General features: G+C 35.1%; 1 protein-coding gene across 2 annotated transcripts in view; it reads right to left on the reverse strand.

The window, feature by feature from the left end:
• Positions 1-27,016, reverse strand: part of LOC114049642 (RAC-gamma serine/threonine-protein kinase) — a 362,981-nt gene that overhangs the window by 213,656 nt on the left and 122,309 nt on the right. The gene's annotated exons all lie outside the window — the stretch shown is intronic.

A 27,016-nucleotide genomic window follows, 5' to 3' on the forward strand; every position in this document is an offset into this window, starting at 1 on the left:
ATAATTGGTATGTACCCTTTCTTAACCAAATCTACACATACATTCATTCTGTATATGCACACACATCAGCAGCATCATAAACCGTCTCAAGTTCCAGCCATTATTCAGTTCGACATCTGCACATGTTTATGCGTCTCTCCAAACAACCTCTTGAACACCCTGCTGGAGCTGTCATTTTTTTCTTCTCCCTATCTGGCAGATGGCAAGTCAACAATCGGCATCAACAGCAGCCGAATATCTCCCCCTCCATCCGACCCCCCTAAACAGACACAATAATAACTTCTTTGTGCTTCCCTACAATGCAGCTGCTTAAACCATTTCGCTACAAGGCTGCTTTGCCTTAATAAAAAAAAAAATCCCTTCTGTCAAGTCTAAAAAGCAGCATAATGTTAAGCAAGCTAAAGCCACAGCACAGCTGCAAACGGGCAGACACATTGACAGCTCCTCCCTTAACAAAGCCCTGTGAATTGAAGGGGGTTCATCTGAGGCTCACACAGTAATTAGTATAAAAAAGTCCGACAGCCTCTATTATGCTAAGGAAAAAAAAAACTGGACAGAACTGGGCTGCTGTTTTGCGTCAAGAGTTCTGCTGCAGAGTAGATAAATCATGTTGGGTTTTTTCCTCTCTTTTTAAAGACAGTAATAAGGAGGATGAGAGAAGCTAATTTGAAAACTTGGACACAGTAATTGTACCATATGGTGAGCATTTATCCTTTCTGAAATGCACGCTAACAGTCACTTACATGCACAGTGCTTTGTTTTACAGTTGTTATTCTCTCCACCATATTCATAAAATGGATCTGAATATCTGATACTCAAGAGAAGTTGTGTGTAATTAGCAACAGAACTGCTTGGATTTAATTCATTGGCCTACCATTGCAATCTAGTAAAATGCAAAACAAAATTAAATGAGTCCACTTTAAAAAAAAAAATTTTTTTCTGTAACTCAATCACACATAATTAGTATCTTACACGAATGAAACAAGATTCTTAAGAAGAATCCTAAGTTAAGGTATGACTTGTTTTACAAAATTTCATTAGAAAACACTATGGCAGTTCAGTAGTGTCCTTACTGACCCATTCCAAAGACTTTATACCACTGTAAGAATGGTTTTTTATAAAGACCATCTGGTAGATTTGACAAAAAAGATTACTGAAATCTTTTCCCTGGACATATAATTATACCAGAAAACTTGACATTTAAATCATTGTATATTACTTATGTTTTCATAAATATGATACATAAATTGTATATTTTACCTTTAAAATATTCAATTAAAAAAGAAACTGGTAACTAAAAGACCATTCATATAAAAATTTTACCATCCCAATACAAAAACATACTATAAAAGTAAAACTAGTATACACTCATGTAATTTTCTATATTTTACATGCAGATGATATATATAATTCTTCCCTAAACTTTATAAAATTATATAGAAATCTGTTAATGCATGTAAAAAAGAGTTCAGTGAACTGAAGAAATTGATGATCAAGTTAAAATGTGAAATAAAACACCATATTTTTCTGACAAAAGTAGTGTGAAAAGAATTTGTATAATTTGTTTTTTCTATAATCACTAAGTAAATTGCAAGGAAAAAGACATGTCAATGCCAGCTGTGTTTCTGCTGTGTATTTGTTTAGCTAAAAATGCAAAGTTTTCCCCTACCTGATAAAACTATATTTTAATCATTTATAAACATTCATTTCAATCTTCATTTCTGCTCTTTATAATTTAAAATGGAATAATACCCTGGTATGGATTTCTAAAATTTACTCCTTTGTCACAAATACACATTAGCTGTTTGATTTGTTTTGCTTTGGTTTAGAGGGTCTTGAAAAAATGCAAAGAAACTATCATACTTCTCTAGAATTTAACAGAATTTATACTTTATCCCAAATAGATTGACAGTCTGAGAGAGTTGGAAGAGACATATGAGTCCACTGAGTCCAAGAATTGAGTCCATGTTTCTCATTTCACAGATGAGAAAATTGAGGTCCAAAGAGCTTAAGTTACTAGCCCAATGTCACAGAACTTATTAGTGGCAGAGCAACATCTCCTGAAGCACAGTCCAGTGTAATTTTCTAATGTACTACAGCTGTCTCACTCATTTGGTCAGAATCCGGAGGTAGAGGAAAAAGGTAAGGGAGTTAGTTATTTACACTGCCAGTCAATTAAATATGTACTCACAGTGACTTGGGCCTACTAGAAAAAAACTTTTTTTGTTATTTTTGGAATAAAAAAAAGCTTATTGACAATAAAGTTCAACATTAAAATGACATCTCAGCTCCCTAGGAAGGTAGATGTACATGGCCATACCATCAGATTTTTGGTGTGGTATTAATGTTAATAGCCAATATGCTTTTTATCACTTTCAGGATTATAAAAAATTTTATATGCGTTATTTCCTTCAATCATCATAATCCAGTGAAGTACTACAGGTGTTACAAACGGCACTTTTTTTTTTTTTGGCTAGGCAATGGGGTTAAGTGACTTACCCAGGGTCACACAGCTAGTAAGTTTTATGTGCCTGAGGCTGGATTTGAGCTCAGGTCCTCCTGAATCCAGGGCCAGTGCTCTACCTAGCTGTCCCCCAAACTGCACTTTTCAAATAGAGAAATGGACACTCAGTATGTTAAACAACTTGCCCACAGCCAAACAACTAGTCCATGTCAAAGACAGGATTTCAACCTCCTTAGCTCTCCTTTAACTTCTGGTCTAGAACCTGTTGCCCTCTGTCACATCACAGTACCTAACAGTGTAACATCAACACCACAATGTCCTAATCATCTCTTTCCTGAAACAAGCCTTTACACAAAATATTTCAATAATCAAGGATCCATAAAATTCATCAGATGTGTTTCTATTACTGAAGCAAATTACCAACTAGCAAAGCCTTTTTAGCCAGCTGTCTTCATGAATTGTCATGGTAGGAAGTGGGGATTGGGGGCTGGGGGAGAAGGAGTGTTGTAAGTCAATTTCTTTGTGATAAGTGTTTCCAGAAATATACCCTAGTCTTAAGATCACAGACAAAATCCATCACTGGGATCATATTTGAAACCTTTTCCAGTCTGGTAAGACAAGCCAGAGTCTTCATTCTATTGGCATAACCTTCAAGATCCCAAAGTAACCTTTACTGTTTGATTAGGCACTGGTGTATAGCTTTGGTGGGCACAACAAGTAACAGGCACTTAATAATTGGTAGGTGGCTGAATGAGTCAAACAGTATTAAAGCCAATCAAAAAGCAGGGATTGAACACTTACTAGGTACCAGATATCACGCTAGATACAGGAGACAAAAAGACAAAATGAAACAGTCATGCCCTCAAGAAACTTGGCAGAGAGGAGAGTGTATAACATGTACACATAAGTAGATGCAAAATGCATAAACCCAAGATAATGGGAGAAGGAAAATGGAAGGGACTAGCAGCTGAGAGGAGAGGTCTTGTGTTGGAAGTGGAAATTAAGCTAAGATTTGACAGAACCTAAGGCTTCTAAGAGGCAGATTTGAGAAGACAATACATTCCAGGCACAACCAGCTTACCTAAAGACACAGAAGACAGGAGATGTAGGATCTTGCATGAAGAATAACAAAACCAGTTTGGCTAGATTGCAGGAAAGAAGAATTATATGTAACAAGGTCAGCAAGGTAGATGAGACCAGGTTGTGAAGGGCTTTAAATAAACAGAAAAATTTATATTCAATCCTAGAGGTAAGAGGGAGGTATTAGAGCTTATTATTAGGTGAGTGACAAGGGGACAGTGGATTGAGAAAGGGAGAGACAAATGAGAGAAACAAATTAGGAAAATGCCTTCATTAGAGTCAAACACACTTTATAGATTTTTGTTTTATCAGTATTAAATATTTACTAATAACGTACTACATGTCAAATACTGTGCTAAGCACTGGGGATTCAAAGTCCCTGCCCTCAAAGTGCAAATGGAGGAGACAACATGTAAATAACTATGCAGACACAAGCTACATAGAGAATAAATTGGAAATAATAGTAGAAAGGTATTAGGGGATTGGGAATGACTTCCTGTAGAAGGTGGGATTTTAACTGGAACCTGAAGGAAGTCAGGAGGTAAAGGACATGAGAAGGGAGAGCCTTCCATGCATAGGGAACAGCCAGTGAAAATGCCTGGAGTTAGGAGACAAGTGTCTCATTCAAGGAACTCAAGGAAGCCAGTATCACATACAGAATATGTGGGAGGGGTGTAAGGTGTAAGAAGACTGTAAGGCAAGGTGTCTGGGAGGTTTTGAAAGTTTCTGAACACAAAAAAGGATTTTTAACTTGGTCCTGTAGGTGATAAAAAGCTCTGTTCTGCAAAAATCACTTTGACTGGTAGATTGGATTGGGAGAAGGAGAAATTTGTGGAGGGCAGACCAAACAGCAGGCTACTGGCAGTAGTATAAGCCTGAGGTGATAAAGGCCTGCACCAGGGTGGTGACATTATCAGAGGAGAGAAGGAGGTGTATGTGAGAATTGTAACAATTTTAAGGTAAAATTGACAGTTCTTGGCAACAGATTGGATATTGGGGAAGGAGGAATTAGCTGGTAACAGATAAATGACGACACACCTACTTTTTGAGGGTAGGGAACCGAAAGGATAGTGGTATCCTCTTCAACAATAATAAAAAAGTTTGGAAGGGGGAGTTTTGGGAGGAAAGATCAAGTATTCAGTTCAAGATATCCAAAAGACAGTTGGAGATATGAGATCAAGGTTAACTGAGAGATTAGGACTACATAAGTAGATTTGAGAAGTATTGGCATAGAAATGATAGTTGAATCCAAGAGAACTGCTAATATCACCAAATCTTTAAGTTTAGTATGTGTGGGCATTTATTTAGTGACCATGATTTGTCTGGTTGTAATACAGTGGAAAGGATTCTGGACACGAAGTTAAAAAAGACCTGGATTCAAGACTTTATTTCTGTGCCCTTTCACTTCCTCACCAATACAAGAAGGATAATAGTAACTTGTGCTACTTCTCTGTGAGCATTCTTATGATATAATGTACTTAAAACATGTTATGAAACCCACAGTACTACATAATGTCAGCCATTATTGCAGATTTGAAACCAAATAACAATGTCCAAGTTCAATCTGTAGGTTCTATTGAAGAGTTTTTATATGTATCAAACTACCTGACACTAATAGGTCCATAATGATAGGTAAAGTCTTAGAAGGTATGAGGATTAAATGTCATACAGTAGATGTTACAGGTGGTAACTAGACAGAACAGAAAGTCTGAAGAACAATATTGCCATTGAAACAAGGCGGCTCGCTTTATTTTAAAATATCTCTAAATTGTTCACTTACCAAATGACCAACATGTTCATTATACAAAAATCGTTCAACAATTTATTGGGTCAAGGAAGTAGAATTTAAATGTACCAGATGGTGGCAATTAAGTTAAGGATATATTAATTCAGAAGTCCCATTCAGTTATAATATGTTTTAAGTAAAATATCTGAACCTTGACAGGAAAACTATGTACTTTACTATAAGAAGCATCAGGAGAGAATTTCATCAACTTTTATTAGCTAGATCATTAAACAAGTTCCAAATTTAGGAGGTCATCTATCTAAAAACAATTACTTTACATCAATAGCAATAATGCCCCCCCCAAAAAATTAAGAAAAAAAACCTCTTGACAACTATCCAAACAGAAGGAAAAGGAATGTCTACTCCCTATAAAAAGCATTTTAAAGAATTATACTTGACTATTTCTAGATTTCTGCTTGCCACTGAAATTGTTATTAACAAGGCTATATGAAAATGTAATTTAGTGATTCAAGTCATATAAATATCTCCAGTAGGAATGGTGGTTTTGAGTTTCCTAAAATGTAACTTATTCTTTAAAGAATTCACATAAAATCATAGATTTAAAATTGGAAGGGTCCTATGGTATCATCCAATCCAACTGTCATGTGTTACAAATAAGAAAACTGAGGCACAGAAAGGTTAAGTGACTTGCCCAGGACCACACAGCTCACTGTCTGAAGTGAGATTTTAACCCAAGCTCCTGACTCCAAGTCTACTGCCCTATCTACTATACCATGACAAAAATACAAAGTTGATAGTTCTCCTAAACAGTGACAGGATAAATTACAGTGTTCAACAGGTGTCAAAACAGATATCCATGATGGCTTAAAATAGGTTTATTAAAATTAAGAATTGATTCACAAACTGCATGACATATTTGTAAGACAGTACTTACAATTCAGAGCTATGCATAAACTATACCTGAGAACTTTTCCAATGGAAAAGTCTTGTCTAAAACCCTAGGATTCAAGAAGTCTAAGAATGTACAGCTATAATTAGAAAGAATCCTATTTTGTAATTTAAAATGCATGTTTGGTAGAAATTCATATCTGTGGGATCACCAACAACAATTTCTTCATTTCTAGGAGCAATCTTGATAATAAGAAAGATAGGTTTTATGATTTAAAAAAAAACCACTTTATAAGAGGCCCTGAGAGTTCATACTAAGGTTATAATAACTCATTTTATTATGAAATAGGCAGGAAAAAAAAGGTTATGTGAAGAACAAATTCATTTCTAGGATGTCATTCAGATGGTTGTCCTTAGCCATAAAGGAATCTAACTGAGAGAAACTTTATCCTTAATCTCAATCATTCTGCTAAAATGCCAAAATAGAAGTTTCAAGAGTCTTAAGTCTCAAAACAGATATTTCTTTCAATACATCACAGTGTAATGTAAACTCCTTGAGGGCAAAGATTATTTCTCTTTTTTATCATTTTATCTCCAACACCCAGCACAATGCTTCAAGTTTAACAGCCACTTAATTTTTGCTGAATTGAATTAACTCTTAACAGCTAAATAACCATAGAGGAGGAGCTACACAGTAAATTAACACTATAATTTTTTTTAAACAAACCAAAAATCTGTTTTTATAACTTTCTCATAGATCCCAGGGCCACTTAGATAAACCTAAGGACATTCAGAAAAATTGTTAATTGGGCCATGTCATTCATTATAAACATATTTAACAAAACTAAGTTAACTTAAATTTACATCCTTCGTTTTTTAATACATTTTTATTTCATTAAATATTTTCCAATTACATATAAAACTTTTTTAACATTCTTTATTTTTTTTTTTAACATGTGTTTTTACAACTTTGGGTTACAAATTTTCTCCCTTCCTCCCTCCCCACCCTTCATTGAAAAGGCAAGCATCTCGATACAGGTTATAGATATGTAGTCATGCAAAACACTTCCATAGTAGTCCTGTTGTAAAAAACTAAGTATATTTCCCTTCATCCTATCCTACCCCCCATTTATCCTATTCTCTCTTTTGACCCTATCCCTCCTCAGAAGTGTTTGCTTTTGATTACCCCTCCCTCAATTTGCCCTCCCCTCTATCAACCCCCTGCTCTCTTGTCCCCTTCCCCCCTTATTTTCCTGTAGGGTAAGATAGATTTCCATAACCCATAGTGTATGTTATTCCCTCCTTAAGCCAAATCCTACGAGAATAAAATTCACTCATTCCCTCTCACCTTCCCATATTTCCCCTCCACTGTAAAATCCTTTTCTTGTCTGTTTCATGTGAGATATTTTACCTCATTCTACTTCTCCCTTTCTCCTTGTCCCAGTATAATCTTCTCCTACCCCTTAATTTTATTTTCCAGATATCACCCCTTCATCTTCAACTCACCCTATGCCCTCTATCTATCTATACAAACATATAATTTTTTCCCTCCCACTACCCTAATATTGACAAAGGACTCATGAGTTACAAATATCATCTTTCCCTGCAGGAATGTAAACAGTTCAACCTTAATAAGTCTCTTATAATTTCTCCTTCCTGTTTACCTCTTCCATGTTTCACTTGAGTCTTGTATTTGAAGGTCAAATTTTCTATTCAGTTCTGGTCTTTTGCACGGGAATGCTTGAAAGTCCCCTATTTCATTGAATGACCATTTTTTTACCCTGCAAGATTATATTCAGTTTTGCTGGGTAGGTGATTCTAGGCTGTAGTCTTAACTCCTCTGCCCTCTGGAATATCATCCTCCATGCCCTCCATTCATTTAATGAAGAAGCTGCTAAGTCTTGTGTTATCCTGATTGTGTTTCCACCATACTCAAATTGTTTCCTTCTGGTTGCTTGCAATATCTTCTCCTTGACCTAAGAATTCTGGAATTTGGCTACAACATTCCTAGGAGTTTTCCTTTGGGGATCTCTTTCAGAAGGTGATCAGTGGATTCTTTCAATTTCTATTTTGCCCTCTGGTTCTAAAATATCAGGACAGTTTTGCTTGATAATTTCTTGAAAGATGATGTCTAGGCTCTTTTTTTGATCATGGCTTTCAGATAGTCCAGTAATTTTTAAATTCTCTCTCCTGGATCTATTTTCCAGGTCAGTTGTTTTTCCAATGAGATATTTCATATTCTCTTCTATTTTTTCATTCTTTTGGATTAGTGTTACAGTGCCTGGATTTCTCAAATTGTCACTAGCTTCCAATTTCTCCATTCTAACTTTTAAGACATATTTTCTTCAGTAAGCTTTTGGACTTCCTTTTCCATTTGGCCAATTTTGCTTTTAAGGGCATTCTTCTCCTCATTGGCTTTTTGGACCTCTTTTGTCATTTGGGTTAGGCTATTTTTTAAGGTGTTATTTTCTTCAGTATTTTTTTGGGTCTCCTTTACCATCACTCTCATTTTTTCCTCTACTTTTCTTACTTGCTTCTCAAAATTCTTTTTGAGCTCTTCCATGGCCTGGGACCAATTCATATTTTTCTTGGGGGCTTTGGATGTAGGAGCTTTGGCTTCATTGTCTTCTTCTGGTTGTATGTTTTGATCTTCTTTGTCATCAAAGTAAGATAATATAGTCTGACTCTTTTTGTGCTGCTTGCTTATGATCCCGGCCAATTACTTGAGTTATAAACTCTTTGGTAAGGTGGGAGTCTTCCAGTGTGGAGAATGTACTGTCCCATGCTTCAGGGGTTTTGTGCAGCTGTTTTCAGAGATACTTCTAGGGACCTGTAAATTTTCAGTTCTTCCAAGGTGCTATGATCAAGGGCAAAGTGTTTACTCCTTTCCTGGCCTGCGCTCTGGTCTATGAGCACTCTTTTCTGTCTTGGAACTGTGAGGAGGGTTTCCTCTCCACAGGCACTACAAGCTCCACCACGCCAGCACTCCTCCTCATCCCAAGACAGCCACCCAGAACTGTGACTCAGATCCAAGCACGGGCAAAGCAAGAGATTCCTGCCTCAGCACTGGCAAAGAGATCCTTGCAATCCCCCTCTGATCAGCCCCTCGATTCCCCCTCAGTCTGTGGGCCAGAAGCTCAGGAGGCAGCTGCTGCCTCGGTCAAGCTCGGGGACTGGAGCTGAGACCACTGTCTTCTCTCTCTCACCGCAGTCACAGACTTTTCCCACTGACCTTCTAAGTGTCTTCGTGAGTTGAGAAGTCTGGAAACCACCACAGCTGCCCTCAATTCAGTCCTCTGGGACTTGCTCCAGGCTTGCTGCAGCCCGCGCACCCACGCCGAACTGCGCTCCTCTTCCAGCTTGGTGCAATATATCTTTCCAATCAACCATCCAGGCTGTTGTGGGCCGGAAATTTGTTTCACTCTGTCTTTTTGTGGGTTCTACTGCTTTAGAATTTGTTTAGAGCCAGTTTTTATAAGTATTTGGAGGGGTCTGGGGAAGAGCTCAAGCAAGTCACTGCTTTTACATCTTGGCTCCACCCCATTCAACATTCATTTTTAATATTAAAATTTCTAGTTCCAAATTCTCCACCTCCATTCTACTCCCCTTACTCCCTGAGAAGGCAAGCAATATGATTTCAATTATATACATGAAGTAATGCAAAACATATTTCCACATTCATGTTTCAAACACCCACACACACACCCATGTCAAGAAAAATAAACAAAATTTTAAAAGTATACTTCAATCTACACTCAGTTCATTGGTTTTCTCTCTGAAGATGGATAGCATTTTTCATCATGGGTCCTTTGGAATTGTCTTGAATCCTTGTCTTGATCATAGTAGTTAAATATTTCATAATTAATCGTCATTACCCTACGTGTTACTGCGCACAATGTTCTCCTGGTTCTGCTCACTTCACTTTGAATCAGTTCACATAGGAGCAGTTAGGTGGAGCAATGGATAGAGCACCGGCCTGAGTTCAAATCCAGCCTCAGACCAAACATTTGACACTTACTAGCTGTGTGACCCTGGGCAAGTCATTTAACCCCAACTGCCTAAAAATAAAAAAAATAAACAATAAAAAAATAAAAATGAATCATTTCATATAGGTCTTCCCAGGTTTTTCTGAAATCATCTTGCTCATCATTTCTTACACCACAATAGTATTCCATTATGATATACCATAGCTTATTCATCAATTCCCCAACTGATGGGCATCCCCTCAATTTCTAATTCTTTGCAACCACAAAAAGAACTGCTATAAATATGTGTATACAAATAGATTCTTTTCCCTTTTTTTTTAATCTTTTTGAGATATAGATGTAGTAGTGTAATTGCTGAGTCAAAGAGTATGCAGAGTTTTATAGCCCTTTGGACATAGTTCCAAATTGATCTCCACAATGTTTGGACGAGTCCACCAATAGTACATTAGTGTCACAATTTTTTCACATCCCCTCTAGCATCTTTAACTTTACTTTTCTGTCATGTTAGTCAATCTGGTAGTTGTGAAGTGGTATCTCAGAGTTATTTTAATTAGTATTTCTCTAATCAGTAATGATTTAGAGTATTTTTTCATGTGATTATTGATAGCTTTGATTTCTTCTTCTGAAAACTACTTGTTCATATCCTTCTACCATTTATCAATTAGAGACTGGCTCATATTTTGATAAATTTGGCTCAGGTACCTACATATTTGAGAAACATATCAGAGAAATGTGTGGTAAATATTTTCCCAGTTTCCTCTTTTTCCTCTAATTTTGGCTGCATTAGTTTTGTCTGTGCAAAACTTAAATTTCACATAATCAAAATTATCCATTTTACTTCTCATGATCTCCTCTACCTCTTGTTTGGTCATCAACTCTTCCCATAGCCAAAAATCTCACAGGTACATTTTCCCATACAATTTACATCCTTTAAACTTGCTTAAATGACTGAAGAATCTTTTATACAATACATTCAGGAAAAACACTAATTCTGAGGCAGTAATATAAAATCTCACATCATATAATCACAATATAAAATCTCAAAGATGGAAGGATCTTCAACAACCATCTAATCCAACCTATACCTATCCAGGATTATTCTTTATTATCTCCTAAACAAGTGGTGATCTAGTCTGTTTTAAGACCTCAGTAATGGAGATCTTACTAACCCTATAGTGGTAGCCTCCAAGTGATATTCAATTTTTTTCTTATATGAAGACAAAATTGGTCTCTCTGTAATCATCACTAAGTTCTGCGTTCTCAGGTCATGCAAAAGAATTCTACGTGTTCCTCTCCTAAATAGTCTCTTCTCCTAACTAAACATGCTTATCTCCATCAATTCATCCATGTAGGCCATGGTTTTGAGTCGCCTTACTAAACCCTGCTGTCCTCCTTTAGATATATGCTGTGGTTTGACTATGTCCTTCTGAAAATATGGCATCCAGAATGACATAATACTCCAGATATGGTTTTTACCAGAACAAAGTATAGTAATACTACTGTCTTCCTCATCAACCTCAACTAGATTTCATCTTATTCAATTTTGCCCATCATTTTAGACCGTCAAGATCTTTTTGAATTTGACTTCTGTCAACCAGCATGTTAGCTCTCTTTTCCAAATTTGTATCATCCACAATTACCCTCTTTTCCTCTTATTTTTAATGTCCTTCAAGATATTCCTCCTATTCCTAATAGCAGAAGAAATAAATGCCCACTGATACAAATATAGTATGACTACTAAGAAAAAAACAATTAGAGGGGCAGCTAGGTGGCACAGTGGATAGAGCACCGGCCCTGAAGTCAGGAGGACCTGAGTTCAAATTCGGCCTCAGATCAAACACTTGACACTTACTAGCTGTGTGACCTTGAGCATGTCACTTAACCCGATTGCTTCACTAAAAAAAAAAATTAGAAACTCCTAATAGTCTTAGACTTCTTTACCATTTTTTACTTTAAAGACCCAACAGGAAGTTAGTAAGTAGAAATCGTTTTAATACTAATAAGATATTATATACTTAGCCAGTACATTCCTGTAAAAGAATTTTTCCTGAGTGGTATGATTCAGAGTAAATGAATCAAAATCATACCAATTAAAGAAGTTCTCAAGACGCAATTTTATGAAGCCTTCAAAACACTTGCTGAAGATATATCTCAATATTTCTATCGTCTCTGTGAGGTAGCAGAATGAAAACGACTACACCAACTTTTACTGTACCTGGACAGAATGAGTCAAGGAATCTATACAGGAATATAGTAAGGAAAGTTTAAAAAAAAAATTGTAGTTCTGTACCAGATTTAAATCTCTCCATTTTACATACTAAAAATCATTAAAACAGCCAAGCATAATACAGTCCAAACAATTTCTAAACACATTCTGGAAGGGAATAAATTTTAACTTCACAGTTACTAGAATTTACATAGCTTAAAAGGTCACAGCAGGTGTTATGTTATTCTCATGGACTAAATGTTTAACATTAAGAACAATTCATACATTTTGATACAATTACTACATTGAAGCTGTAAGTAGTATACAGTTGGCTTAAGTTTTTACTATTATATTATGCTTACATTCAAAGTCATTATCATAAAAAAGACAAACACACCACAATGTAAAACTGAAGAAAAAAAATATATGAATCCAAATAACAGCAACCTAAATTTGCTTGCTTATATAAGATCATAATTCTGCCAAAATAGTTTCATCTCATTTTTTACATTTGGAAAATGCACTTCATGCATGCTTCTGAAAGCAAGCACATGAATAAAACAACAATTAGAAAACAACATAATTATCAAAATTTGTCATACAAAAGGCTTCCCCATTCGCTCAACTTAATCATTTCCAGTGGCCATCACACCCATAGGCAAAGCCTAAGTAAACAGATGGCCCTTCTATCACATGTTGAAGGTTAAACAATTTTTTGAGATGAAAAAGGGAGAACAAATTCCAAAATGGAAGAACCTTAATTGAGGATGGGCTACCTCATCATTCCATTCCTCCCTCAGAAGCCCCATCAAAGAAGAGATTACAGACTCACTATACCCTCAAATGTGCCCAAGTCATTATTCTGGACAGAAAATATAATAGTATTATAAAATATAACTAAATAAAGTGATAACTATAAATGGTCTACACAACAATGTTCTACATATGCAACTTTACCAGGGAATATCCTCTTTCTCAATTTTCAGTTCCAAGTTTTATAGAAAAATGGAAAACTGAATATCACATTCAACTTTCATGCCTGACCTTTTTGGTTAACATAACCGTTTTGTTCAATAGCATCTTTTTCATTTAGAAATGTTCAATATAAGCTATTCATGTGTGGGTTTGTGTTATTTTAGGTTACCTATTACAGCATAAACAAAAATTTGGGGGTCTAAAAATGTTATAACCATCCCATTGAAAAATTAATTATAAATATTTCACGCTGTTCCTATTGTATCCTCTCTTTAAAAAGCACCATTACCAGGTTGAAAACTAAATCCCAATAAAACCAAAGTAAAGTTAGCTGGCATAGGAGAGTGTTTTGAAGTGCTTTCTGAGTACCTCAGTCTCACACTCAAATCAGGAGCATCTGTCCACCAACTGTCAAGATCATGTCTAGCCTAGGAGTTTTCCTAGATTCATCACTATTCATGGATGCCTGTCACCAGAAGAAAAAAAAATCCATATTTCAAAGCTGTCTTCCTCTTCAACATGACCTGGAAAAGATGACTATTACATTTATGATTTTGGGGCTAGATTACTTTAAGCATTCTCTCTCTGTCTCTGTCTCTTCCCCTTCCTCCCTCTCTCTCCTCTCTTTCTCTCTCTCTTTCTCTCTCTCCCTCCCTCTCTCTCTCTCTCACACACACACTCACACACACACACACACACACACACACACACACACACGTGCGCTGCCAGTTAATTGTGATACAGAATTTAGATAACTGGAGTGTGTCATATCAACACAACTCTATAAACCAAAGGTTCTGATACCTATATACAAAGCTTTGATATAAAAGTATGTGCCTATCCATTAGTCACAAAAACATTCATAATATGAAAATAAAAATGCAGTTCAAATTCCCAAAGAAAAGTCAACAACAAAAGATAATATATTTTTATTAGGGAGCCCTAAACTGTGGGACTAACTATTACATAAAACCCTTACAAGGCAAAGTCTTGGCCTCTTTTAGATATTACTGCAAAATTCAAATTGAATAAAGATGTCTCTCCAAACAAAACCACTAGAAAAAGCACTGGTGTGTGAGGCAGAAGCACTGATTTCAAATACTGACTCTGCTATTTATGAAGCAAGTTACATATATCTCTGGGCATCAGTTTCCTTACTATAAAGTAAAAGAGTTGAGACTAAATAATTTGGGAGGTCTTTTCCAGTATTAAATCTAGGTTATTAAAAGCATTATTTGGCTTATAGTCACTGCAATTAAATTAAGTTTTAGCATCATTGACACAAAATATTCCTTTTTTATTGCAATCATTCTTATCAAGATAATAAGGGCCCAACCTCATGGTTCTAGTAACTGATAAGTCATCACCTGTATCTCATTTATTGCATACATGTTGTTTTTTTTTTAATGAAATATAAAATAACAGTTTATAATAATATAAATGGTAGAATAGTTGTTGATTTGCATTTGTAGAGGGGGTTTCCTTCATAAGTTTCAATCCATAAAAAAACAAAAAACAATATTATGCAGTTACTTGCTAAATGCTACTATGGTACACCAAGATAAGCTCCAAATGGATATATGACCTAGATATAAAAGATCACATCAAAAACAAATTAGAAAAGAAAGAAATTTCTTTATAGATAAATAACCAGGGGGAGAGTTCATGACCAAACAAGTGATTAAAAAGATCAGGAGAGATAAAATGGACAATTCAATAATAATGAAATTTCAAAGATTTTGTGCAAACAAATCTAAGTTAAATTCAGAAGTGAATTAAGTACCTGGGGGAAAATATCTTTCAAGTAAGGTTTTCTGATAAAGGTCTCATTTGCAAGATATAAGAGATTAATTCTAATTTATAAGAATAAAATTGATTCCACAGTACATAAATGGTCAAAGGCTATGAAGTGGCAGTCTTCAAAGGAAGAAATATAAGGTATTAATATTCACATAAAAAGGTCTCAGTTAATAATTGGAAAAACAAAAATTAAAGCAACCTAAAGGTCCCATTTATGAGACTGTAAAAGACGACAAAAGAGGAAAATAACAAATGTTGGAGTGATTACCAAAAAGAAGTGCCCCACTGCACTGTTAGTGGAACTTTGAATTTGTTCAGCCATTCTGGAAAGCAATTTGGTACTACACCCAAAAAGCTATGCACATTCTTTGTTATTCAAAAAAAAAAACTAAAGAAAGAAGAAAAAAGATCTATATGACCAAAATATTATGGAAGTTGTTGTCACTCTAATAAAAAATTAGAAAATAAGGGAATGTCATCCTGTAAAGAGTGATATATAAATAACATGGAATATTACTGGCCCATAAGAAGTAATCAGATGGAGAGTTTCAGAGGAAACTGAGAGAACTATGAAGTGATGCTGAGCAAATGAGCAGAAACAGAGTAATTTATATAATAATATTACACCCCACTCCCCGCAAAAAAACTTCAAAAGACTTTAGAACATTGATCAGTGCAATGATAAACCACTAATCTAAAATAAGGAAGATAAAACACTCCACTACTCTCCTAACAGAACTAATATGAGAGCTTACATTTCCGAACTATACAGCTATGAACTGAGGGCTTTATTTTGGGGTTTTTATCATTATTTACTCAGTGGGGTCAGAGGAAAGAGGAGAAAAACAGGTAATTAGAAAAATTATTTAAAATTTTTAAAAAATTTAATGTCCACTATGTGTCCAACACTGTGAGACATACAAAAGTAGAGGAAAGGATCTTCATATCTCATGTGCTTATCGCCTTATCTAAGAGGACAAGAATGATCTATACCAGTGCTATATATACATATTGCCCACTCAGTAAACATTTATTATTCAATTCAATAAACAAGTACAACAACATAAAAGATATATAAAATATAAACAAGCACTGGACTGTGCAGAAGTGTCATGGGATTAAAGAGACAGAAAAGACATCAAATAATTTTATAAATAGTATATTTGCTTACATAACAGCCTCACAAAATGATCACACTATTCTGTTTTTAGATGGTCAAAAACAATGTAAAGTAGTCATACAATAAAATACATCAATCATTGATCAATAATATACTGATGAATAATAATGACTGGAGAAAATGTAGCAAAAAAGCTCACCATGGGGGCAGCTGGGTGGCGCAGTAGATAGAGCACTGGCCCTGAGTTCAGATCTGGCCTCAGACCAAACACTTGACACTTACTAGCTGTGTGACCCTAAGCAAGTCACTTAACCCCAGCTGTCTTAAAAGAGAAAGAAAAAAAAAAGCATACCACTACTATAATCAGAAAACCTGGTTTAGAATGATAATTCCTAGTAGATTTATCTCCAGCATATGATAATCCCTCTGGTTCTCAGCTTCTTCAGTTATGAAAATACAGAGTTAAAAATATATAAGAAATTAAAACAAATATGTAAGACCATTAATCATTTCTCAATGAATATAGTCAAAATACATGAACAATAATTCTAAAAAGAACTGAAGACTCTTAATAAATGTGAAAGAGATAGCTCCAAATCACTAAAATCAAAACAACTCTGAAATTTCACCTCACAACAAGGAAATTGGCAAATATGATAAAATATGAGATTAGTCACTTTAAGGTTTGTAAAGTGATTTAAATTTATTATCTCATTTGATACTCAAAACAAACCTGTGAAGGAGGTTCTATTATTATCATCCACATTTTACAGATGGGAAAACTGAGGCTATGAGAAATCAAGGGACTAACCGACCACAGCCACTAAGTTAGTAAAGGATCTGAGCTCATAAGTCCAACACTCTGGCAAAGAACTAGAAACAAAAGAGATGACCAATAATTAAAGAATGGTTAAACAAACTGTGTTATATACATGTAATGATATATTACTGATGAGTAAGAACTAAAAAATGAGAATATGAAGAATTCAGAGAGAAGACATGAATTAATGCAGAGGCAAGGAGAACCAGAAAATATAATGTACATAATGCCTATAACAATGTACATAAAAAAATCAACAAAAAAAACCTCAATATCCATGAAGAAGAAATTAGAAAATGTATACTCCTCCCAAATTTGAAGATAAATGTACATATGAGTATAGAATATTGGACAGACTGCCAGATTCAGTTCATGTGTTGGTTAGTTTTGATGAACTGTTTTTTTTCCTTCTCTTTTAATTTACCAGTTACAAAGCACAGCTCACTGGAAAGGGAAGAAGAAGGAATATATTCTGATATACAGGTGATATAAATAAAAAAAATCCTAAATACTAAAATTTTCCTGAATAAACATTTCACTACTTTGATGTTGTTTTGTAAGTGACAGGCCTTACTAAAAACTTTTTTTAAAATTAATATATTTATTGTGAATTATATTTTCCAATTCGCTCAAAATATAATTTTGGAGATGAGTTCCTAATAGAAAACTTTTGCACCCAATAAGGAATTAGTATTATATTTCATTCTTTGGTTCCTTAACATAGTGTGGTGGAAAGTACTGAATTTGGCAGAAGACATGTCAGAAGACATAAATCTAAATCTCAACTCTTACAACACATGTAATAACCATGGGGCATCACTACCTCTCTGGATTCAGTTTCCTCACCTGTAAAACAAAGGTACTGGAGTAAATTATCTCTAAGATTTATCTTTCATATTTAAATCTATGATCTTTTGTTTAAGGTATTATATGCTATAGGGGATAAAATCTAATAGGAGAAATTCTATGTGAAAAATTGACTAATAGGAGACAAAAATGTAGTAAGATATGAGATTCCAATAATGACTTGTGATTTGGGAAGGCTTCATAGAAGCAGAAGGAACCAAAAGGGAGAGGAAGAATTTTTACAAGTTGAGATGAGGGGAAAGGTAATTCAGGCCCCTAGAAAAGGAATAAATAATGAAAATCATTTATTAAGTGCTTACTATGTGCCAAGCACTATGTTAGCAGTGAGAATACAGATACAAAAAAACTAAGACAATCACCGACCTCAAGGTTCTTACATGCTTTTTTCTTTTTCTTTTTCTGTTTTTTTAAGCTTACATTCTTATGGAGGAGCCAGAACACATAGAGGGGTGTAGTAGCCACATAAGGAATTATCTTCTAGGAATTAGTGAGTGGCAATCAACTGATACGCCCTTTCCAGAAACAAGTGAATTTAATTCAGGTGAATACTGCATATACTAACATGGGCTAGAATCTTAGAAGAAATGGAGTAGCCCTCATAGTCAATAAAAGGGTAAGAAAAACCATACTGAAGTACAATCTCAAAAATGACAAAATGAAATCTGTTCGAAGCCAAGGCAAACTGTCCAACATCATAGTAATACAAGTCTATGCTTCAACCACTGATGCTGAAGAGGCCAAAGTTGATAAGTTCTATGAAGACCTATAACATCTTCTAGAAATTACATCAAAAAAAAAAAAAAAAAGATGTCACATTCATCATGGGGGACTAGAATGCTAAAGAAGGAAATCAAAAGATAATTGGAATAAAAGGCAAGTTTCCCCTTGAAGTACAAAATAAGGGAGGGCAGAGACTAAAAGAGTTTTGTCAAGATAACTTGCTGATCATACCAAACATTCTTTGTCAAAAACCAAAAAGGTGATTTTATACATAGACATCACCAGATGGTCAACAGAGAAATCAGACTGATTATATACTTTGCAGCCAAAGGTAGAGAAGGGCTACACAATCAATTAAAACAAGACTTGGACTTGACTGTGGCTCAGATCAAGAACTTCTTGTAGCAAAATTTAGACTTAAACTGAAGAAAGTAGGGAAAACCATCAGACCATATAGGTATTACCTAAATAACATCCCTTGTGAATATTAAGTGGGAATGATGACTACATTTAAGAGATTAGATCTGGTAAAGAGAGTGCCTGAAGAACTATGATCAGAAGTTCACAATACTGTACAGGAGGTAGCAACAAAAAACATTTCAAAGAAAAAGCAGAGCAAGAAAGCAAAATGCCTATCTAATGAAGCTTTATAAATAGCTGAGGAAAGAAGGAAACTGAAAGGGAAAGGAGAAAGGGAAAGTTATACCCAACTAATTCCAGAGAAAAGTAAGGAGAGATAAGGTTTTCTTATATTAGCGATGCAAAGAAATGAAAGAAAACAATATCAAGGGAACATTTCATGCAAAAATGGGCATGATAACAGACAAAAATGGCAGGGACTTAACAGAAGCAGAAAAAATTAAGAAGAGATGGCAAGAATATATAAAAGAACTATACAAGGAAGAACTTAACATCACCTATAATTATGATTCTATGATTACTAATCTAGAGCCAGACATCCTGGAGAATGAAGTCAAGTGGCCTTAGGAAGCATTACCAATAATAAAGCTAGTAAAGGGGATAGAATTCCTGCTAAGCTATTTAAAATACTAAAAGATAATACTAAAAGCACTGCATTTAATATGCTAGCCAATTTGAAAAACTCAACAGCAGCCACTGGATTGGAAAAGATCAGTTTATATCCAAATCCTAAAGAAAGGCAATGCCAAGGAATATTCAAATTACTGAACAATTGCACTCATTTCACATACTAGCTTAAGATTCTGCAAACTAGGCATCAGCAATATGTGAACTGAAAATTATCAGAAAAGCAGGCTGGTTTTCAACGAGGCAGAGGAACTAGTGACCAAATTGCCAAGATTCCATGGATTATGAAGAAAACAAGGGAGTTCCAAAAAACCACCTACTTCTGCTTCACTGACCACACTAAAGCTTTTCACTGTGTGGATCACAACAAAACATTTCAATTCCTCCAGGAGATGGGAGTACCAGATCATCTTACTTGTCTCCTGAGGAACCTGTATCTGGGCCAAGAAGCAACAGTTACAACCAAACATGGAACAACTGATTGGTTTAAGACTGGAAAAGGAATATGACAAGGCTAATATTGTCACCTAATTTATTTAACTTATATGCAGAGTACAACATGCAAAATGCCACACTTGAAGAATCAAAAACCAGAATTAAGGTTGCAGAGAGAAATGTCAACAATCTCAGATAAGCAAATGATGTCACTCTGATGGCAGAAAAGTAAAGAGGAATTAGGAAGCCTCTTGATGAGGGTGAAAGAAGAGAGTGTAAAAGCTGGCTTGAAGCTTAACAACAAAGAAACAAAACAAAACCCCAAAAAACCCAAACACTAAGATCTCAGCAACTAGTTCCATCAATTTCTGGCAAATAAAGGGAGAAGAAATGGAAGCAGTATCAGATTTTATATTTTTGGGCTCAAAGATCACTGCAGACAGCAACTGCAGTCATGAAATTAAAAGACACTTGCTCCTTGAAGGAAAGCTATGGAAATTCTGAACAGCATACTAAATAAAGCAGATACATCACCTTGCTGACAAAGATCCATACAGTCAAAGCTATGATTTTTCCAGTAGCAATGTATGGCTGTGACAGTTGGATGATAAGGAAAGTTGAGTGCTACAGAATCAACACTTTTGAATTGTGATGCTAGAGAGGAGTTTTGAGAGTCCCTTGGACAGCAAGGATATCAAATCAGTCAATACTTAAAAGAATTCATGGTGTCCACTTTAAGATGAAATACTAAAACTGAAGCTTAAATAATCTGTCCATATAAGGAGAAAACAGGACTCACTGGAAAAGACCATGATATTAGGAAAGATTGAAGGCAAAAGGAAAAGGTGATGGAAGTGGATGAGATGGATAAATAGTGTCATGGAAACAACAAACAAGAACTTGGACAGACTTTAAGAGACAGGGGAGGACAGAAAGGGGTGGTGTGCTATGGTCCATGGGGTCAGGAATTGCGGAGCACATCTGAAAAAAGAACAACAACAATATCAGAAACAAAGGTAGTGTGGAATTGATTAGAGCTCTTAGAGCAAGAGGTGGAAAAAGAAGGTGTGTGTGTGGAAGCACAAAAATTCAAGATTTACTTAGGCAAACAAATAAGTAGTTCAGTTAGTAAAAATGTAAGGTCAATACAATAATAACAGCTAATTAATAATAACAGCAAATATTTATATAATGCTCTAAGATTTGGAAAGTACTTCACAGTTACTATCTCATTTTATCTTATTTTATTATTTTATATGTAGGTATCATTGTTATCCTCATTTTACACATGAGGGAACTGAGGCAGACAAGTTTATTTTGTTTTTTTGTTTTTTTGTTTTGTTTTTTAGGAAGACTCAACCATTTATTAAGCACCTTTAGTGTGAAAGGTACAGTGCTGGGCACTGTACAAAGATCAACACACACAAACATTCTGCCTTTGAGAGGGCTTAAAACCTAATATGGGTTTATGTAATACAAAAAAAGATGTAAAACAAAGGAACAACAACCTTCATTCTTTACTCCTCCAAGTCTTGACCAGCTGTCATTTCCATCCACCCCTAAACAGTGTCAAACAGCTAATAGGCATTTTTTGAGTTCAAATTTGAACTCAGGTCTTCCTGACTCTAGTTCTAACACTATCTACTCCACCATCTAGCTGCCTAAGTACTGGACTGTACTGGGAGATAAATCCTGAAAAACTGCTAATAATATAAATGATTACACTTACATAGCATATTATAACTTCCAAAGCACTTTACCATACATTACCTCATTTTAAGACTCACAATAACCTTATCAGATATGGAAGGCACTATAGGAAGTCTTAAATTCTAACCACTTTAAAGAAGATCCTGACTCTAAGTGCATTTAATTTTCCCATATAATTTTTGTAAGAAAAAATACTAAAAGGGCCACTCAAGTTGTATCATCTTTTTTTCATTTTCCAAATATTAAGAACACAGCAACTTAATGAACACATGGACATGTGCTCCCAATAGCCTGCCCATTTATGAAATATTTAGTAGACACTGCTTCTTTAAAGTCTTATGCTAATTAAGTCCTTAATATGGAGCTTAACAATTTAAACTTATTAAGTATTCAGCATCACCCATTAGAGGATTGGCTATAAGGTGATGAATTATTTTGACTACAGCTAATAATTAAACTATTAGAGCACAGAGGCGTTGAAGAGTGTGAGTACACTAATGAAATCAAGGACCCTTGACAGTACTCTACCCCGAGGTTTGTTTTGGGGGGTAAACCAATATAGCCACAGAATTCTACTAAGATGGTCTTTCTATCACCAGAAGGTGGAAAAGCAGGGGTTGAATGAGAACCTGCTGGGGATAATTGTAGGGCTATTTATGCAATAGGCAGGAAGCTGCCTATATGATATCTTAAGTCCCTTCCAATTAAAAGATTGCTGGATATATTAAACCTATCAATCTACTTAATTTCCATAATTTTAAAATGATGTCTATTTTATGTATGTAATAATAAGTCTAAAACTGTCTTACTAACCATTTCTTTCCTACCATTTTTCTCTCTTCTTCTCACTTTCCCAAGGGATCTCTTAGGCCCTGAGGCCCTTAGGCATACCTCATTCACTTCTATGTTTCAGTACTTGCCTAAAAAGAGAATAAAAGTTACAAGAAAATACAAACTGGGGAGAAGACACAGAAAAGGCTGAAATTAATCTGTAGGCAGAAAAATGACAAAATTTATGTTAAGGCAGCTCCTATAATCTGAAAGTCTATTATAAGATCTATCATAGCACAGAAAAGTCCTTAGAAACAGGAAAAAGTCCACAGAGACTACCCAGACATCGATCAGTAAATTTTCAGGGACATAAAAACTGCAACAGTCTAGACTCTGCTAATCCTGCTTAACTAACTCTGGAGTCTCTAGGTGGGTGGCCAACCCAAAACTTCTTACCAGAGTAGAAATGATTGAGATGGAGGGATACCAAATTGCACTATTACAGAAACTCTCCCCATCATGGGCCCACACTTTCTCTTCAGCAGAGTGCTTTAGCACTTCTGTGTTGTAAGATAAAAATGGGTAATGAGTAACTCACAAAGTACAAAATGCTTTTGCTCTATAGCGGCACATTAGCACTGAAAAAGAGCCAAATTTGTATAATATATAAAAAAATCAGAATACAGATTGTTGGTCAAAATCAGAGTACAACAGGGCAAAGCAGTTAAAACTTAACATCTGTCAAGAAAAAAAAAGGAGGGAGAGATAAGATGTGAGGGGAGGGACAGAAAAAGACAGAAAAAGAGAAAGAAAGGAGATATGGAGAGAGAGAAGGAAGAAATTCTTAATTATAATTTATAAATTGAAACATGGAAGGCTACTTTTTGGGGATTATTTAAAACACATAAAATCATTTTTCACATTTTCTTAGCATGGAGCAAAGGGTACCTCCACCCTTATGCTCCAAAGCATTCTTAGGCACTTTCAACATTAAAAAAAACCAAAACTTTAATGAGCAAATACACAATTTTGTAGTTAAGTTAAAGAAATAACAGAAATTAATATTTATTCAGCACTGATTCTTTTATGATGTACTTTTACATAGCATGCAAAATGACAACTATATGAAATGAGAATTTCTGCTGAGGTTTTGATGCACAAAATGTTATATATCTAGGATGGTTTTAACTGTTATGCTGTGGTTGACTAAAAATAATTAATCATGAGTTGAACAATTTAAGGAAGTCTTGGTGAGCTTAAATTTGCTAACATATGTTAACAATTCAATCAATCCATCAATCAACATGTATCAAGTACCAACTACATGCTAGACAACAATGAATCTCACACTCTCATACCATTTCAAAGATAGACGGGATCTCAGATGACATCCAGTGCAAACCATACCCACACCTAGACAATAATCCCCTCTGTGATATCACTGACCAATGGTCATCTAAACTTCCCTAAACAACCTCCAGTGAAGAAGAAACCCAAGAGGCTGAGAGGCCCATTCTACTTTTGGACTGTCCTGTTAAGAACTTTCTTCCTGACATAGAACCTAATCTGCTTCTCTGAAGATTCCCCTCATCGCTCCTAGTTTTGTCATCTGAGGGAAAGCATGTCAAATCTATTCCCTTCTCTCTTTTTTGTGACAGCCCTTCAAATATCTGAAAACAGAGAATAGTATGTTCTAGCCCACCACTCCCTCCATCAAAAATCTTTACTTTTCTGAGCTAAACATTCCTAGTTATTTCAAGTGATCTTCCTAAGCAATGTTTCCACATCCCATACTATCAAAATTCACCCTTTTCTGGATTCACTCCAGTTCATTAATCTCCTTCCAAAAATGTGGCACCTCCTTCTGATACAATTCTTAGAAATACAGTTCAGGGGGCAACTAGGTGGCGCATAGGGATAAAGCTCTGGCCTTGGAGTCAGGAGGACCTGAGTTTCAAACCTGGTCTCAGACACTTGACAGTTATTAGCTGTGTGACCCTGTGCAAGTCACTTAATTGCCTCAGCAAATAGATAGATAGATAGATAGACAGACAGACAGATAGAAAGAAAGAAATATAGTTCAGGTATTATGACAAATTGCATTCCTCAGTTTTTAAATACAATATTCACAAGTGGAAACAGACTTCAAAATTTTAAAAATATTAAAATATTTTATGGTTCACTGTTAAATTTATCCAAGTATTTTAATATGGAAGTATTTAATTGAATATCTTTCTGCTCTAAAATAGTTTTAGATCTACCCAGTGGATACTGAAAATATATCCTTTAAAATAAATTAACTATGAAATGGATTTGGATGTTTCAATGTGTCGTTTTGGCAAGGTCAAGACAATAGCCCTTTAAGAAGGCCAATGCAAGGCAGGCTTCCACCTCCAAATAATAGCAAATAATAGAAGAATTTAGCTAAGATCCAAAAGGATAGACCAGAAAAACTGGATCGAGTAACTAAAAGTATATAGTTAATTGATCTAAATGCTGAAAATAATAGGAGAATGGGAGTCTAAATATTCTGGTTTCAAATCTTAACTCTGACACTGTGTAACCTTGGTAAAGTCACTTTTGATTCTGAACCTCGGTTTTGTCATCTGTAAAATAAGGATATTTTAAAAGATGTTTAAGATCCCTTCCAGTTCTAAATCCTATAAGATACAAAAAATCAAAATGAAAATAAGAAATAGAGTAAGAAGCAGGGCTGACAATTCTAGTCCAGTTTTAATACAGAAAAATGATGAGATTAAAGAAAAGGGAAAATTGGTAAAGTATCACAGATAAACAGAATGCTATTTAAGGCAACTAAATGTTGAATTTCTTTCATTCATTCCTAAAGTAAGTTGCAAGACTATTAATCCTAACTTTTTTTCCTCTAAACAAACATACTGGACCAGTTCTAAATAAACAGAGAAATGACTGTCAAAAAAATAATGCTACATCTGTTTTGGAATCATCAGCAGATATGGAAAGATTAGAGGTATAGTCGTTTATGAATTAAGTCAACAAAGAAAAAATACTAGTGCAAATAAATCAGCAGATCCGCCCCATTTTCACTGAAGTTAGTAAAACCTTTTCAAAACAAGTAAATTTATAATATAATCTGGTCCCAATTCAACTACAAGAAAGGAATACTAGCCAAAGGGAGCATTCCAGTGCTATGCATAAGAGTGATATTTGTATAGGAAGGAATTTTGCCTGAGAGAATAAGAATTCTATAGAAAGGATTCCTCAATACCCACCGGTCAGGTGAGTAGGAAGAAGGAATTTGTAAGGATAATCTATACACAGAAAACAGGATATCTCCAACTATACAAATTACATAGATGAAGCTTCCTACTATGCCTTCCTTCTTTGGACATTTTTCAGTGAGGAGGAAAGAGAAACTGAAAATACCACATTTGACATGACAAAGTTCTGGCATAAAAGCAACTCCCTGGCAGAATCTCCTCATCAATAGTGTAGGACCCATCCATTCTTACCACACTACCTTCATGGTAATGTTAAGTCTAGGTGGAGAAAAGACATAGGAAGTAGGTACTTTTTTTAAAAAATGGAAAACTGATGTTGTTACTCTTAATATATTAAAAGACTCAATTCTGACAACACTGCCTTCTGCTCTGTGGACACAAAACCTACATGTCATCTATCTCTTTATAGGGCCAGAACCATATTCAAGACCAACATTTGCCCATCCTGTCAAATTATTCTCAAATTAATCCAAGGACGGGTGGTCTGCCATATGAACATAACTACTTATTTAATATCTACAAATGTGAGTTATATTTTGAGCCAGATTTCTTATGATAGCATGGGTTTTGAACCTGTACTTTATTAACAATGAGTAATCTTAGCATTGGAAATAGTATGTTTCAAAAATATTTATACAACAATGATATGTAGCATACATTCCTTTAACTATGGAACAACGAGAAGCAAAGAAATAACGGAAGTAATGTAGTAGAAAAAGTGCAGGATTTGGAGGGACAGAACCTAGGTTTGAGCCCTGATTTCAACATTTACTGCATAACCTGGGGTCAATTAAGCTCTCTGAACTTTATTTCTCCATCTGTAAAATAGGATTAATAACAGTTTCACTACCTTACATGCCATTGGATTGTTGTAAGAAAATTATTTTAAAATTATATAAAGTTAAAATATTTTTATGACAAAATCAGAAAAATACAAGGTGATGACAACATCAATAAATTCACTAAACATACTTAAGGAGGGCTGGATTACCTACATTTTATTTTCTATAATCATTCTAAATGAAATGAAAAGGGCTCTAGAAACTGGTTTTAGAATATGCTCACAGTCCTCTGAGAAACTCAAAAGCCCTTGGGCCAGGCATTTAGGAGCTGCTATACA

This window comes from Vombatus ursinus, unplaced genomic scaffold, assembly GCF_900497805.2.
Source record: "Vombatus ursinus unplaced genomic scaffold, bare-nosed wombat genome assembly UNPS02014798.1, whole genome shotgun sequence".
Classification (NCBI taxonomy): domain Eukaryota; kingdom Metazoa; phylum Chordata; class Mammalia; order Diprotodontia; family Vombatidae; genus Vombatus; species Vombatus ursinus.